This window comes from Scyliorhinus torazame, chromosome 9 (assembly GCF_047496885.1).
Source record: "Scyliorhinus torazame isolate Kashiwa2021f chromosome 9, sScyTor2.1, whole genome shotgun sequence".
NCBI lineage: Eukaryota > Metazoa > Chordata > Chondrichthyes > Carcharhiniformes > Scyliorhinidae > Scyliorhinus > Scyliorhinus torazame.
The window spans coordinates 246,106,119-246,121,476 of record NC_092715.1 but is presented as its reverse complement, the minus strand read 5'-3'; positions in this window follow the sequence as shown (position 1 = coordinate 246,121,476).

The window sequence follows — 15,358 nt, the reverse complement described above, 5'->3', positions numbered from 1 at the left end:
GACCGGCCAGCGCTCACCGCAACCCCCCTATCCTAGGGCCACGTGTGACCCACGGGCGTGGCCATCTTGCCCCACGGACACCACGCTGGATGGGTGGGTTCCGCCATTTTGTCCATACCCACCGCCATCTTGTCCATCCCCGGCCACCATGTGCGACCCATGGGAGATGCCATCTTGGATGGGGCCCCAGGCCCCCAGCACGGCCGACTACATGCTGCCCGATCAGAACTCGCAACTGCTTCATCTGGCCTCGGTGACACTGGACCAAAGTCGACCTCAGACACTCGCACCAGGAACAACGACGGTCTTCATCAACGGCCACAAGACGTCTTGCCTGATTGACTCTGGGAGCACGGAAAGCTTTGTTCACCCCGACACGGTAAGGCGCTGTTCACTTGTTACCCACCCTGTCAACCAAAGGATCTCCCTGGCCTCCGGGTCACACTCGGTGGAGATAAAGGGGTTCTGCCTAGCGAACCTCACTGTCCAAGGCAGGAGATTCAACAATTTCCACCTTTATGTCCTGCCACACCTCTGCGCGGCTACCCTCCTGGGCCTGACCTTTAAATTCGGCGGCCCTATACCCCCCCTTACTGTCTGCAGCCTCGCGACCCTTAAGTTTGACCCGCCTTCTCTGTTTGCGAACCTCACCCCGGATTGCAAACCCGTCGCCACCGGGAGCAGACGGTACAGTGCCCAGGACCGGACCTTCATCAGGTCAGAGGTCCAAAGACTGCTGAGGGAAGGGGTCATCGAAGCGAGCAACAACCCCTGGAGAGCTCAAGTAGTGGTGGTAAAGACCGGGGAGAAACATAGGGTGGTCATTGACTACAGTCAGACCATCAACAAGTTTACGCAGCTGGACGCGTACCCTCTCCCCCGTATAGCCGAGCTGGTATACAGGATCGCGCAATACAAGGTCTTCTCCACGGTGGATCTCAAGACTGCCTACCACCAGCTACCCCTCCGTAATAGTGACCGCAAGTACACTGCCTTCGAAGCAGATGGGCGGCTCTATCTATTTTTAAGAGTTCCCTTTGGTGTCACTAATGGGGTCTCGGTCTTCCAGCGAGAGATGGACCGAATGGTTGACCGGTACGGTTTACGCGCAACGTTCCCGTATCCGGATAACGTCACCATCTGCGGCCATGACCAGCAGGACCACGACACCAACCTCCGCAAATTTCTCCAGACCGCGAAAATCCTTAACTTAACGTACAATAAGGTTAAATGGTTATTTAGCACCGACCGTCTAGCCATTCTAGGCTACGTAGTGCGAACTGGAGTTATACGTCCCGACCCTGAGCGCATGCGCCCTCTTATGGAGCTCCCCCTCCCTCACTGCCCCAAGGCCCTGAAGCGCTGCCTCGGGTTTTTCAGTTATTACGCACAGTGGGTCCCCAACTACGCAGACAAAGCCCGGCCCCTAATCCAGTCCACAACCTTCCCCCTGTCGACGGAGGCCCGCCAGGCCTTCAGCCGCATCAAAGCAGACATTGCAAAGGCCACGATGCGCGCCATTGACCAGTCCCTCCCCTTCCAGGTCGAGAGCGATGCATCCGACGTAGCTCTGGCGGCCACCCTCAACCAAGCGGGCAGGCCCGTGGCCTTCTTCTCCCGTACCCTCCATGCTTCCGAAATTCGCCATTCCTCGGTCGAAAAAGAGGCACAAGCCATAGTAGAAGCTGTGCGACATTGGAGGCATTACCTGGCCGGCAGGAGATTTACTCTCCTCACGGACCAATGGTTGGTTGCTTTCATGTTCGATAATGCACAGCGGGGCAAGATTTAAAACGACAAGATAATGCGGTGGAGGATAGAACTCTCCACCTTTAACTACGAGATCATGTACCGTCCGGGGAAGCTAAACAAGCCTCCTAATGCCCTGTCCCGCAGCATTTGTGCCACTGCACAAGTGGACCGCCTTCGAGCCCTCCACGAGGACCTCTGCCACCCGGGGGTCACTCGTTTCTTCCACTTCATCAAGACCCGCAACCTACCCTACTCCATCGAAGAGGTCAAGACAGTCACCAGGGACTGCCAAATCTGCGCGGAGTGCAAACCGCACTTCTACCGGCCAGAGAGGGCCGGTAGAAGGCTTCCCGTCCCTTTGAACGCCTCAGCATGGATTTCGAAGGCCCGCTCCCCTCCACCGACCGCAACACGTATTTCCTGAATGTGATTGACGAGTACTCCCGGTTCCCTTTCGCCAGCCCCTGCCCAGACATGACCGCAACCACCATCATCAAGGCCCTCCAGGGTATCTTTACACTGTTCGGTTCCCCGTGTACATACACAGTGATAGGGGGTCCTCCTTTAGGAGTGACGAACTGCGTCAATTCCTGCTCAGCAGGGGCATTGCCTCAAGCAGGACGACCAGTTACAACCCACAGGGAAACGGACAGGTGGAGAGGGAGAACAGAGCTGTCTGGAAGACTGTTCTACTGGACCTACGGTCCAGGAATCTCCCAGTCTCCCGCTGGCAAGACGTCCTCCCGGAGGCCCTCCACGCCATCAGGTCTCTGCTCTGTACAAGTACCAACCAGACACCTCATGAACGTCTCCTTCTTTTCCCCAGGAAGTCATCCTCCGGGACCTCGCTCCCAACCTGGCTAGCGACACCCGGACCCATCCTGCTTCGGAAGCAGGTGCGGGCGCACAAGTCGGACCCGTAGGTCGAGAGGGTCCACCTGCTGCACGCTAACCCCCAGTACACCTACGTGGCGTTCCCTGACGGCCGGCAAGATACGGTCTCCCTACGGGACCTGGCGCCCGCCGGAACCCCACGCGCACCCGAACCATTACCCCCACTCCCGCCCCCCAATAGCACCTCACTGGAGGGTCAGTACTCCCGCCGCTCCTGCCTAGGCCCGTCCACCCACCGACGCCCCCTACAGGCGCCCCCCCCCCCCCCCCGTGTCAACCGTTTGCCCTAACAGCGCCGCCTAGGGGTGACGAAGCTACCAGGGAGGCCGAAACCACGCTCCCGGAGTCGCAACCACCTGGACCCCCACCAGAATCATTACCGAAGCCCAGACAATCCAGAAGGACGACCAGGCCACCCGATCGACTGATTGCTTCGCTGTGATTTTAACCGTGAACGAACACTTTGTAAATATTCTCGACAGCCCTGCAAGGAGGTATCACGGTACCTCCATATCTGATCATACCATGTTAAAGGCAACTGTGACCACTGGCCACCACCCCCGCCGGACTCTTTTTTAACAGGGGGTGAATGTGGTATTATCAGGTATTGCTGTACCTAAGAGGCTGATGACCATTGGTTAAACCTAGGAGTTTACCATTGGCTGTTGATACGTAGCTCCACCCTGACAGGTGGAGTATAAGAAACGGTGCCATCCCAGCAGCCTTCACTTTCTGTACCGAAGCTGCTGGGGAACAAGTTCTAGTCGATTAAAGCCTTCAGTTATGAACTCACTTTGTCTTGAGTGTAATTGATCGTGCATCACAGCCACCGAAGCCTGACACTGAAGTTCGGGGGACCCCTGCCCCCTCACGGTATGCAGCTTTGCGACACAGAGAGTCGCACCCCCCTCTCTATTCGCGAATCTCACTCCCAACTGTAAGCCCGTCGCCACCAGGAGCCGGCGGTACAGTGCCCAAGACATTACTTTTTTCAAGTTAAAAGTTCAGCGTTTACTGGGAGAGGGGGTCATTGAGGCTAGCAACAGCCCCTGGAGAGCACAAGTGGTGGTAGTCCAGTCCGGGGAAAAGAAACGGGTGGTCATGGATTATAGCCAGACCATAAACTGCTTCACGCAGCTCAATGCGTACCCCCTTCCTCGCATAGCAGAAATGGTAAATCGGATCGCCCAATACCGGGTATTTTCCACGATCGATCTCAAATCCGCCTACCACCAGCTCCCTATCCACCGAAAGACCGCCCCTATACTGCCTTTGAAGCAGCCGGCCGGCTCTTCCACTTCCTCAGGGTTCCCTTCGGCGTCACAAATGGGGTCTCTGTCTTCCAGAGGGCGATGGACCAAATGTAGCTTGCGGGCTACATACCCGTACTTGGACAATGTCACCATCTGTGGCCATGATCAGCAGGACCATGACGCGAACCTCGAAAGGTTCCTCCAGATCGCCCGAGCCCTCAACCTATAACAAGGAAAAATGCGTTTTCCACACAACCTGGCTAGCCATCCTCGTCTATGTCGTGGAAAACGGGGTCCTAGGTCCCGACCTTGACCGCATGCGCCTCCTTAAGGAACGTCCCCTCCCCTGCAGCCTCAAGGCCCTCAAACGGTGCTTGGGGCTTTTCTCCTATTATGCCCAGTGGGTCCCCAGATATGCAGACACAGCCCGCACACACATAAAGACCACGACATTTCCTCTGACGGCTGAGGCCCGGTCAGCCTTCAGCCGCGTCAAGGCCGACATCATCAAGGCCGCTATGCACGCGGTGGACGAAACTATCCCTTTCCAGGTAGAGAGCAATGCGTCAGACATCGCCCTGGCTGCTACCCTCAACCAGGCGGGCAGACCAGTAGCCTCCCAGACCCTCACCGCCTCCGAGATTCGGCACTCTGCAGTCGAGAAGGAGGCACAAGCCATTGTGGAGGGTTTGCGGCTCTGAAGGCACTTCCTAGCCGGTAGGAGATTTACCCTCGTAACCGACCAACGGTCGGTAGCCTTCATGTTTCATAACGCACAACGGGGCAAAATAAAAAACAATAAAATATTGAGTTGGAGTATCGAACTCGCCACCTACACGTACGATATCAAGTATGGTCCAGGGGAGCTCAACGCGCCCCCAGATGCCCTATCCCGCGGCAAGTGCGCCAACGCGCAGGAGGACCGCCTGCAAGCCATCCACAATGACCTCTGTCACCCGGGGGGTTACTCGGCTCATCCACTTTATCAAGTCCCGCAACATACCTTACTCAACCGAGGAGGTCAAGGCCATGACCAGGGATTGCCAGATCTGCACGGAGTGCAAACCGCACTTCTACCGGCCAGACAAGGCTCGTCTCGTGAAGGGCTCGGGGCCTTTGAGCGACTAAGTGTGGACTTCAAGGGCCCCCGCCCGTCCACCAACCACAATGCCTATTTCCTCACCGTCATCGACGAGTACTCCCGCTTCCCGTTCACCGTCCCCTGTCCCGACATGACCTAATCCACCGTGATAAAGGCACTGCACAGCATCTTCAACCTGTTTGGTTTCCCCGCTTATATCCACAGCGACCGGGGTACATCGTTCATGAGCGATGAACTGCGTCAGTATCTGTTCAGCAAAGGCATTGCCTCGAGCAGAACGACCAGTTATAACCCGCGGGGAAACGGGCAGGTGTAGAGCGAGAACGCGACAGTTTGGAAGGCTGTCCTTCTGGCCCTACGGTCGAGAAGTCTCCCATCCACCCGCTGGCAGGAGGTCCTACCCGATGCCCTACACTCCATTAGGTCGCTCCTCTGCACGGCCACGAATGAGACCCCTCACAACCGTTTGTTTGTCTTCCCCAGGAAGTCCACCTCCGGGGTCTCGCTTCCACCTTGGCTGACAACTCCGGGAGCTGTTCTTCTCCGGAGGCACACGAGGAGCCATAAAACGGACCCCCTGGTCGAGAGGGTCTGATTACTACATGCGAAATCCCGATACGCCTACGTCGAGTACCCCGACGGCAGGCAAGATACGGTTCCCCTCCAGGATCTGGCACCCGCTGGTTCCCCCACTACAGACGCCCCCTCCCTCACGGCTCCCCTGCGGGATCCGGCACCCCTACTCCCCTCCCCTCTACACCCCCCGCCGGCGCCGGCACCGCTACTCCCAGCCCAAGCTATTTCCCCTGCACCCCGACCCCCTAACCCGACCTGGTCAAGGCTCTGACCACCGTGATCCCAGACGTACCCTCAACTAAGACGTCCGTGTCCACCACAATACCGCCCAAGCTGAGCAGGTCGATGAGGACGATCAGGCCGCCGAATCGAATGGACTTATGATTCCACTTCACCCCCCGCCGGACTTCGTTTTTTTAAATAGGGGGTGAATTTGATGAACGGTTATTGTATTACTGTACCCTTATCATCATGTAAGGTGATGTCCCCTTTAAGACCGGGCTTGGAACCCTGGGTGACTCCGCTTCCACCCACCTGGGAGTCGTATATAAGGGGCCGCCTTGCAGGTGGCACCCAGTCAGCACCCGTCTCGGCACCAGGCTAGTTCTTTGCTTATTAAAGCCTTCTTTACCGTTTTACTCTCTAGCGTCGTTATTGAGGGTACAATTCCGCGCCGGCCGCTGTCAACCTCCGCCATGGCTGGTGCGGAGAAGAAGCCCCCTGTGCATGCGCTAGGATGTGACCAGCACACGCTGGCGTTGCCGCACATGCGCCAACTCGCGCCGGCCGGCAGAGGCCCTTCGGCGGCGGTTGGCATGGTGCCAAACCCTTCTGCGCCAGCTGGCGCGGCGCCAAACACTCCGGCGCCGGCCTCGCCCCTGAAGGTGCGGAGGATTCCCGGGGCGGCCCGACGCCGGAATGGTTCACGCCATTCCTCGGCGCCCATGCTGTTTGGTGAATTGGACATTCTGAATTCTCCCTCTGTGCACCCGAACAGGGGCCGGAGTGTGGCAACTGGGGGATTTTCACAGTAACTTCATTGCAGTGTTGATGTCAGCCGACTTGTGACAATAAAGATTATTATTATTAAAAATATGAGCTTAGCTTCAAGCCGCAATCCAAAATTGAAATATTGACATCAGATAGAATTTACCCATTCTTACACCCGATGAAGTGAACATTTTATTCAGCTTCTGCCCATTGGTTCGTAAGTTTGAAATAAATGAAAACAGAATATTCTGGTACTGCTCAGGCAGCATCGATGTCGAGAAAAACAGAGTGATTTTGTGATGGCTGTGGGACTCCGACATTTGAAACCAGGGTCAGCCCCGTCCAGATAGCCATCACCATTAACAACGGCAATCTGCCCCCACCAGCGACCGGCCTGTCAGGAAGCTGGCAGCAGCATCACCACGAGAGGTGGCCATTGCAAGAGTTGAACCCGCAGGAAGAGGGTGCCATGGATGGACACCACTCTCACAACAAGGTGAGGGGCACCTGTGGAGGCTGGGGTAGTGGTGAGAGCAGGGGTTGAAGTTTAATTCGGGGTTGGCCATTGTTGCCAGGGGGGCTCCTCAGGGCCCACAGTTTCCCCAAACAGGAGGGCCCCTCACCTCAGGAGCCCACTGCGAGGCTGCCAGGGCTTACTCCACAAGGCAGAAGGTCACCCTCTGACACTGTTTAAATGCCAGCGGAGGTGGGAAGAGGCCCTGAACTGACCACCCAAGTGGCTCAATTGGACTCTGGGTTGGTGGGCTAACTGCTTTCTTTTAAACCTCCGGGAAGGGGGCATGGTGGTGGTGTCATACCACGATCCCTGATTTCCCTCAGCATTTTAACCCATACCCCCCACCTCTTCCCCCCTCCCTCCCCCATTCCCAACCCACACCAAAGGGCTGGTAAACTCCACTCCAACATTCCAGGTCTGGGGCCTTTGATCAGAACTAGAAAAAATTTAATTGGTTTTTAGTCAGTGAAAGGATACAGGAGGGGGAAAGGAACAAAAGGGAAGGCAGGAGTGATTAAGTGGCAAGAGTTTGGGACAGCACGGTAGCATTGTGGATAGCACACTTGCTTCACAGCTCCAGGGTCCCAGGTTCGATTCCGGCTTGGGTCACTGCCTGTGCGGAGTCTGCACATCCTCCCCGTGTGTGCGTGGGTTTCCTCCGGGTGCTCCGGTTTCCTCCCACAGTCCAAAGATGTGCAGGTTAGGTGGATTGGCCATGATAAATTGCCCTTAGTGTCCAAAATTGCCCTGAGATTTCGGTGGAGGTGTTGACCTTGGGTAGGGTGCTCTTTCCAAGAGCCGGTGCAGACTCGATGGGCCGAATGGCCTCCTTCTGCACTGTAAATTCAATGATAAATTCTATGATAATCTATGAGTTAATAATGCAACTGGAGTGGCAATGGGACAAGCATGATGGTTCTAGAGGAGAGGTGAATGGCAGCACCATGAACAACAACAATCTTCTTTTCAAGAAGATAAAATAAAAGAGAAAAAACAGAAAAGCAATAGGAAACAAAATGGAGGCATAGGCTATGATCTGATATAGTTAATGTTGAGAGTAACTCTCTAATGGTGGGATTGCTGTTAAAAGATAAAATGGCAACTGAAGTAAATTACTTTGAGCATGCTGCCACCCTTCAGAAATGGTGTCAATTGAGTGCTCTGCAGATCAATGTAGACAGATCCAAAGAGATACTTTTATATCGCAATAGCCTGCATATGTGTGAAGCGATTGATGCGACCATCAATTCACTCAAGGACTCGTGTCGGAGTAAAACAGTGGTTTTAATTAACTATCAACTTTGCCTGCCTGCGACTGGTACATACTGAGGACAGTCCCACAGGCCAGCTACTCTTATACTCCTTCAAAGGGGCGGAGCCATAGGCTGAGCCCGTACATGCTCCAACCTCCTCCAACATCTCCCCCTGTAGGTGAAGCCATACAATGGCCCACAGATAAAACCCACAGGGTTAATAACATAGAACATAACTGGCGAATTAGCTGTATTTACAAACATAGAACATAACTGGTGAATTAACTGTATTTACATTCACCACTCCGGCGTATCTTAATGATCAACCGATAGAGTTTGTAGTGATTCAACTCTCTGGGAACACACCCAGACCAGAAGCTCAGCTTCATAGAGAATATCAACTGTATCTTGGAAAAGGGTCGTCAGTGACAAAGAGTCATGGAATTTACAGTGCAGAAGGAGGCCATTCGGCCCATCGAGTCTGCACCGGCTCTTGGAAAGAGCACCCCACCCAAGGTCAACACCTCCACCCTATCCCCATAACCCAGTAACCCCACCCAACACTAAAGGCGATTTTGGACACTAAGGGCAATTTATCATGGCCAATCCACCTAACCTGCACATCTTTGGACTGTGGGAGGAAACCGGAGCACCCGGAGGAAACCCACGCAGACACGGGGAGGATGTGCAGACTCCGCACAGACAGTGACCCAAGCCAGAATCGAACCTGGGACCCTGTAGCTGTGAAGCAATTGTGCTAGCCACTGTGCTACCGTGCTGCCCTAGTCATTGGACTCGAAACGTTAGCTCTTTTCTCTCCCTACAGATGGTACCAGACCTGCTGAGATTTTCCAGCATTTTCTCTTTAGTTGAAGATTCCAGCATCCGCAGTAATTTGCTTTTATCCAAAGACTCATCAGTATTTGTTTTTGATGAGAAAACTGAAGGGGCTGGATACTCCGATTGTGAGGCGATGTCTTCACGCCGGTGTGGGAACGGTGGCGTTTTACGCCTGAACATTCGACGTAAAACGGCCCCCGATCCTCCGTTTGGCTGGAGGTTAGCAGCCGAGCAGCTGAGCACCCGGCTCTAGCTGCCGTTGTGGACCGGAGAATTGCCGGACCGTGGCCGAGCATGTGCACGGCGGCGGCCTGCAGCAACCGTGCCGTGCAACATGGCACCGGACGCTCGCGGACCCGGACTACAAAATAGTGCCACCCCTTAGCCAGCTCGCGCGCCCAGGACCATCCCCCAATAGTGCCCCAGCCCCTTGCAAAGCCCCCCCTGACCGCGGATCGGCCCTCCCCCGACTGTGGCGGCGCTGGACTGAGTGTAGGCCGGAGGGGGACCAACAGACATGTGGCCCCTCACCATGGCCACGCAGAGGGCAATGAAGGTGGGCGGAGGCCCAGAGGAAAGGGTTGTTGCCGAGGTAGAGGTCGAGCAAGTGAGACCCCGCTGAGTTGTGGTTGCCCATGACACATGTGTGGGCAAACCCCCCCCACCCACCCACCTCACCCCTCTCAGCCCCCGCACCCCCCCAACTCACCCCCCCCAACTCACCCCCCACCCACCTCATCCCCCTCAGCCCCCTCACTCCCCCCACCCACCTCACCCCCCTCACTCCCCCACCCACCTCACCCCCCTCAGCCGCCTCACTCCCCCCACCCACCTCATCCCCCTCAGCCCCCTCACTCCCCACACCCACCTCACCCCCCCCACCCACCTCACCCCCCTCAGCCCCTTCACCCCCTCAACTCACCTCCCCACCCACCTCAGCCCCCTCACTCCCCCACCTCACCCCCCACCCACCTCACCCCCCTTAGCCCCCTCACCCCCCTCAGCCCCCTCACCTCCCCACCCACCTCACCCCCCTCAGCACCCTCACCTCCCCCAACTCACCCCCCCCACCCACCTCAGCCCCCTCACTCCCCCACCTCACCCCCCACCCACCTCACCCCCTCACCCACCTCACCCCCCATCCACCTCACCCCCCTCAGCACCCTCACCTTCCCCACCTCACCCCCATACACCTCACCCCCCTCAGCCCCCTCACCCCCCCAACTCACCCCCCACCCACCTCACCCCCCTCAGTCTCCTCACCCCCACACACCTCACCCCCCTCAGCCCCCTCACCTTCCCCACCTCACCCCCACACACGTCACCCCCCTCAGCCCCCTCACCTCCCCACCTCACCCCCCCACCCACCTCACCCCCTCAGCCCCCTCACCCCCCCACCCACCTCACCCCCCTCATCCCCCTCACCTTCCCCACCTCACCCCCGTCAGCCCCCTCACTTCCCCATCTCACCCCCCCACCTACCTCACCCCCCTCAGCCCCCTCACCTCCCCATCTCACCCCCCCACCCAGCTCACCCCCCTCAGCCCCCTCACCTCCCCCACCTCACCCCCCCACCCAGCTTACCCCCTTAGCCCCCTCACCCCCCCTCAGCCCCCCCACCTACCTCGCCCCCCTCAGCACCCTCACCCCTCCACCCACCTCACCTCCCTCAGCCCCCTCACCTCCCCCACATCACCCCCCCAGTCACCTCAGCTCCCTCAGCCCCCTCATCTCCCTCACCTCACCTCACCCACCTCAGCCGTCTTACCCCCCCCCCCCACATCACCCCCTGTGGTGAATGTAAGTACAGTTAATTCACCAGTTATGTTCTATGTTATTAACCCTGTGGGTTTTATCTGTGGGCCATTGCATGGCTTCACCCACAGGGGGAGATGTTGGAGGAGGTTGGAGCATGTACGGGCTCAGCCCATGGCTCTGCCCCTTTGAAGGAGTATAAGAGTAGCTGGTCTGTGGGGCTGTCCTCAGTATGTACCAGTCGCAGGCAGGCAAAGTTGATAGTTAATTAAAACCACTGTTTTACTCCGACACGAGTCCTTGAGTGAATTGATTGTCGCATCAATTTAATTAACATTCTGAACAAAAACGATTATGGAGTCAGCCCTCAAACCTGACAGACTGGAGCTCGATCCACAGGCTGCGGAGGCGAAGGGAAATTTTTCACACTGGCTGCGGTGTTTCAAAGCCTACCTTGCCGCGTCGTCGACGCCATCCGTCACGGACGAACAAAAATTGAGTCGCCTCCACGTACGGGTGAGTCACCGCATTTCTGTGCAACTTGAAGAGGCCACCTCAGATACCGCCACTCTCGCAATCCTCGAGCGCATCTACGTGCGGCCTGTGAATGAGGTCTATGCGCGACATATTCTCACCACTCGACGCCAGCGCCCCGGGAAGTCACTCGACGACTATCTGCGCGACCTCAAAGCCCTCGCGCGCAACTGCAACTATCAGGCCGTTACGGCCACTCAGCACATGGAGCTCACCGTCCGAGACGTCTACGTTGCGGGGGTCAGATCAAATTACGTGCGGCAGCGACTGCTCGAGAAAGGGGCCCAGGATCTGGCCGAGACGGTGAAACTGGCGACTTCACTGGAGGTCGCTTTCCAGAGCCTCACTGCATTTCCGGCCGAACACTCGACCCCCTCGTGGGCTCCCGACCAGAGACTACCCCAGGCCTGTGCTGCGCGCCCACCCGCTCATCATGGAGGGTTGCCTTGTTAATTTTGCGGCCAGCCTCAACACCCTCGACAGCACTGCCCGGCCCGCAATGCGCACTGCAACAGTTGTGGCCGAAACGGGCACTTCGCCAAGGTCTGCCTCGCCAAGCCGAAGCACGCAAACTCTCAGACCCGGACTACCGACTCTCAGGCCCGCAGACCTCGCAACGTGGCAGCGTGCCTGCCGACTCCGACTCCGCACAGCACGTGCGACTCACGGGAGCCGCCATTTTGGCCATCCTACCCCACGCAGCCGGCCACATGTGATCCATGGGGGCCGCCAACTTGGACGCCATCTTCCTCAACGCCTGCCATACTTGATCAACGGGGGCCGCCATCTTGGATGCCATCTGCTACACCGCTCAACGCTCGGACAGTCACCGGGGGGCCGCCCCAGCACAGCCGACCACGCCGCCGGTTACCCTCAACTCAGCACAGTCACCTTGGACCAGTCGTGACCCAAGCACCTCAAGAGCTCAATGATGGCCGTCCGGGTTAACGGGTACGAGACACCTTGCCTGTTCGACTCTGGTAGCACCGAGAGTTTCATCCACCCTGATCTGGTAAGCCGATGCTCGCTCCCGATATTCCCGGTGCATCAAATTTCCCTCGCCTCCGGGTCGCACTCGGTACAAATCCGAGGGTGCACTATGGTAACCTTAGCGGTACAGAGCGCTGAGTACACTAATTTCCAGCTGTACGTGCTCCCAGACCTCTGCTCCCCCCTCCTTTTAGGGCTCGATTTTCTATGTAATCTCAAGAGCCTGACGCTTAGCTTTGGCGGACCCCTGCCCCTACTCACTGTGTGCAGCCTAACCACTCTGAAAGTCGACCCTCCTTCCCTCTTCGCTCATCTCACTGCTGATTGCAAGCCAGTAGCCACTCGCAGCAGGCGATATAGCATGCAGGACAGACTATTTATTAAGTCTGAGGTCCGACGTCTCTTGCGGGAAGAAGTAATCGAGGCCAGCAATAGCCCCTGGATAGCTCAGGTGCTGGTCATCAAGACCTGGGAGAAGCTTTGGATGGTGGTTGATTACAGCCAGACCGTTAACCGGTTTACGCAACTTGATGCGTACCCCCTTCCCCGGATTGCAGACATGGTCAATCAGATCTCTCACTACCGCGTGTTCTCCATGGTGGATCTGACGACTGTAGTGTAGTGGCGATCCTCCAGCTCCCAATCCGTCTGGAGGATCGCCACTACACGGCATTTGAGGCATTTGAGGCAGACGGCCGCCTTTTTCATTTCCTCCGGGTCACTTTTGGCGTCACGAACGGGGTTTCGGTGTTCCAACGAGCAATGGACCGAATGGTGAACCAGTACGGGCTGCGGGCCATGTTTCCGTACTTGGACAACGTCACCATCTGCGGCCATGATCAGCAGGACCATGACGCCAATGTGGCACAAACCCAGGCTCTTATATTCCGCCTTACAGGGTGGAGCCAGTAGGCGGCTGATCCAATCGGGACCCGGCGTCTATCCACCAATAGCCTCTCGGCATACCACCACAGCCAAACTCCACCGATTTCTCCAAACTGCCCAAAAACTTAATCTCACCTATAATAAGGAGAAATGCGTTTTCCGCACCACCAGGCGAACCATCCTCGGCTACATCGTGGAAAATGGAGTCCTAGGGCCCAACCCTGACCGCCTGCTCCCCCTCCTGCAACTCCCTCTCCCTCATTGTCCCAAGGCCCTCAAGAGGTGCCTTAGATTTTTTTCCTACTACGCCCAGTGGGTCCCCCAGTATGCGGACAAAGCCCGCCCACTATTTAAGGCCACCCTTTTCCCTCTGGGAGCCGAGGCCCGCCAGGCCTTCAACTGCATCAAGGCGGACATCGCCAAAGCCGCGATGCGCGCGGTGGATGAGTCCGTCCCCTTTCAGGTGGAGAGCGATGCATCAGATGTTGCTCTCACCGCTACCCTCAATCAAGCATGCAGACCGGTTGCATTTTTATCACGCACCCTCACCGCCTCTGAACTTCGACACTCCTCAGTCGAAAAAGAGGCCCAAGCCATCGTGGAAGCCATGCGGCACTGGAGGCACTACCTCGCTGGGAGAAGGTTTACCCTCGTCACTGACCAACGATCGGTTGCCTTCATGTTCGACAATACGCAGCGGGGCAAAATCAAGAACGATAAGATCTTGAGGTGGTGAATCGAACTCTCCTCCTATAATTATGATATGGTATATCGTCCTGGGAAGCTCAACGAGTCCCCAGATGCCCTGTCCCGCGGCACATGCGCCAGTGCGCAAGAGGACCGACTACGGGCTATCCACGATGACCTCTGCCACCCGGGGGTCACCCGACTCGCCCATTACATCAAGGCCCGCAACCTGCCCTACTCCACCGAGGAAGTCAAAGCTGTAACCAGGGACTGCCAAATCTGTGCAGAGTGTAAACCGCACTTCTATCGACCAGATAAGGCCCACCTGGTGGAGGCGTCCCGGCCCTTTGAACGCCTCAGTATCGATTTCCAAGGGCCCCTCCCCTCGAATAATCGCAATACCTACTTCCTCAATATTATTGATGAATTCTCCCGTTTCCCGTTTGCCATCCCGTGCCCCGATATGACCACTGTTATCAGAGCCCTGCACAGTGTCTTCACCCTGTTTGGTTTCCCCAACAACGTCCACAGCGACAGGGGCTCGTCGTTCATGAGCGACGAACTGCGTCAGTACCTGCTCAGTAAAGGCATCGCCTCGAGCAGGACTACCAGTTACAACCCCCAGGGAAACGGACAGGTGGAGAGGGAGAATGCGATGGTCTGGAAGACCGTCCTACTGACCCTACGGTCCAGGAATCTCCCGGTTTCCCACTGGCAGGAAGTCCTCCCCGATGCACTCCATGCTATTAGGTCCCTCCTTTGTACGGCCACAAACCAGACTCCTCATGACCGCTTGTTTATTTTCCCGAGGGGGACTACCTCAGGGGCCCCGCTCCCACCCTGGCTGATGACAGCGGGTCCGGTCCTCCTCCGGAAACACATTCTGACCCATAAGACCGATCCCCTGGTAGAGAGGGTCCAGCTCCAGCACTCAAACCCGCACTACGCATATGTTGAGCACCCCGATGGTCGACAGGATACCGTCTCCCTCCGCGACCTAGCGCCCGCAGGATCCGCAACCACTACGTCCACAGTACCCCCCGCGTTGTACCCCACTCTTTCTCCCATGCCCAGTGCCCTCGTGCCCATTTGGCTCCCGTGCTCCCTTCCACCTGGCTCACCAGTCCGCAGGAATGAAGCTCAGGAAGAGCCGGTCCCGGAGTCCACGCCTGTGCCCGCTCAGGATCCACTTCCCCAGCCACCTGAAGCGGCTGCAACACCAGCGCTTCGGGGGTCGCACAGCATACGATCCGGGCGCCGGACCAGCTGAACTTGTGACCCATCACCCCCGACGGACTTTATTTTTTACAGGGGGTGAATGTGGTGAATG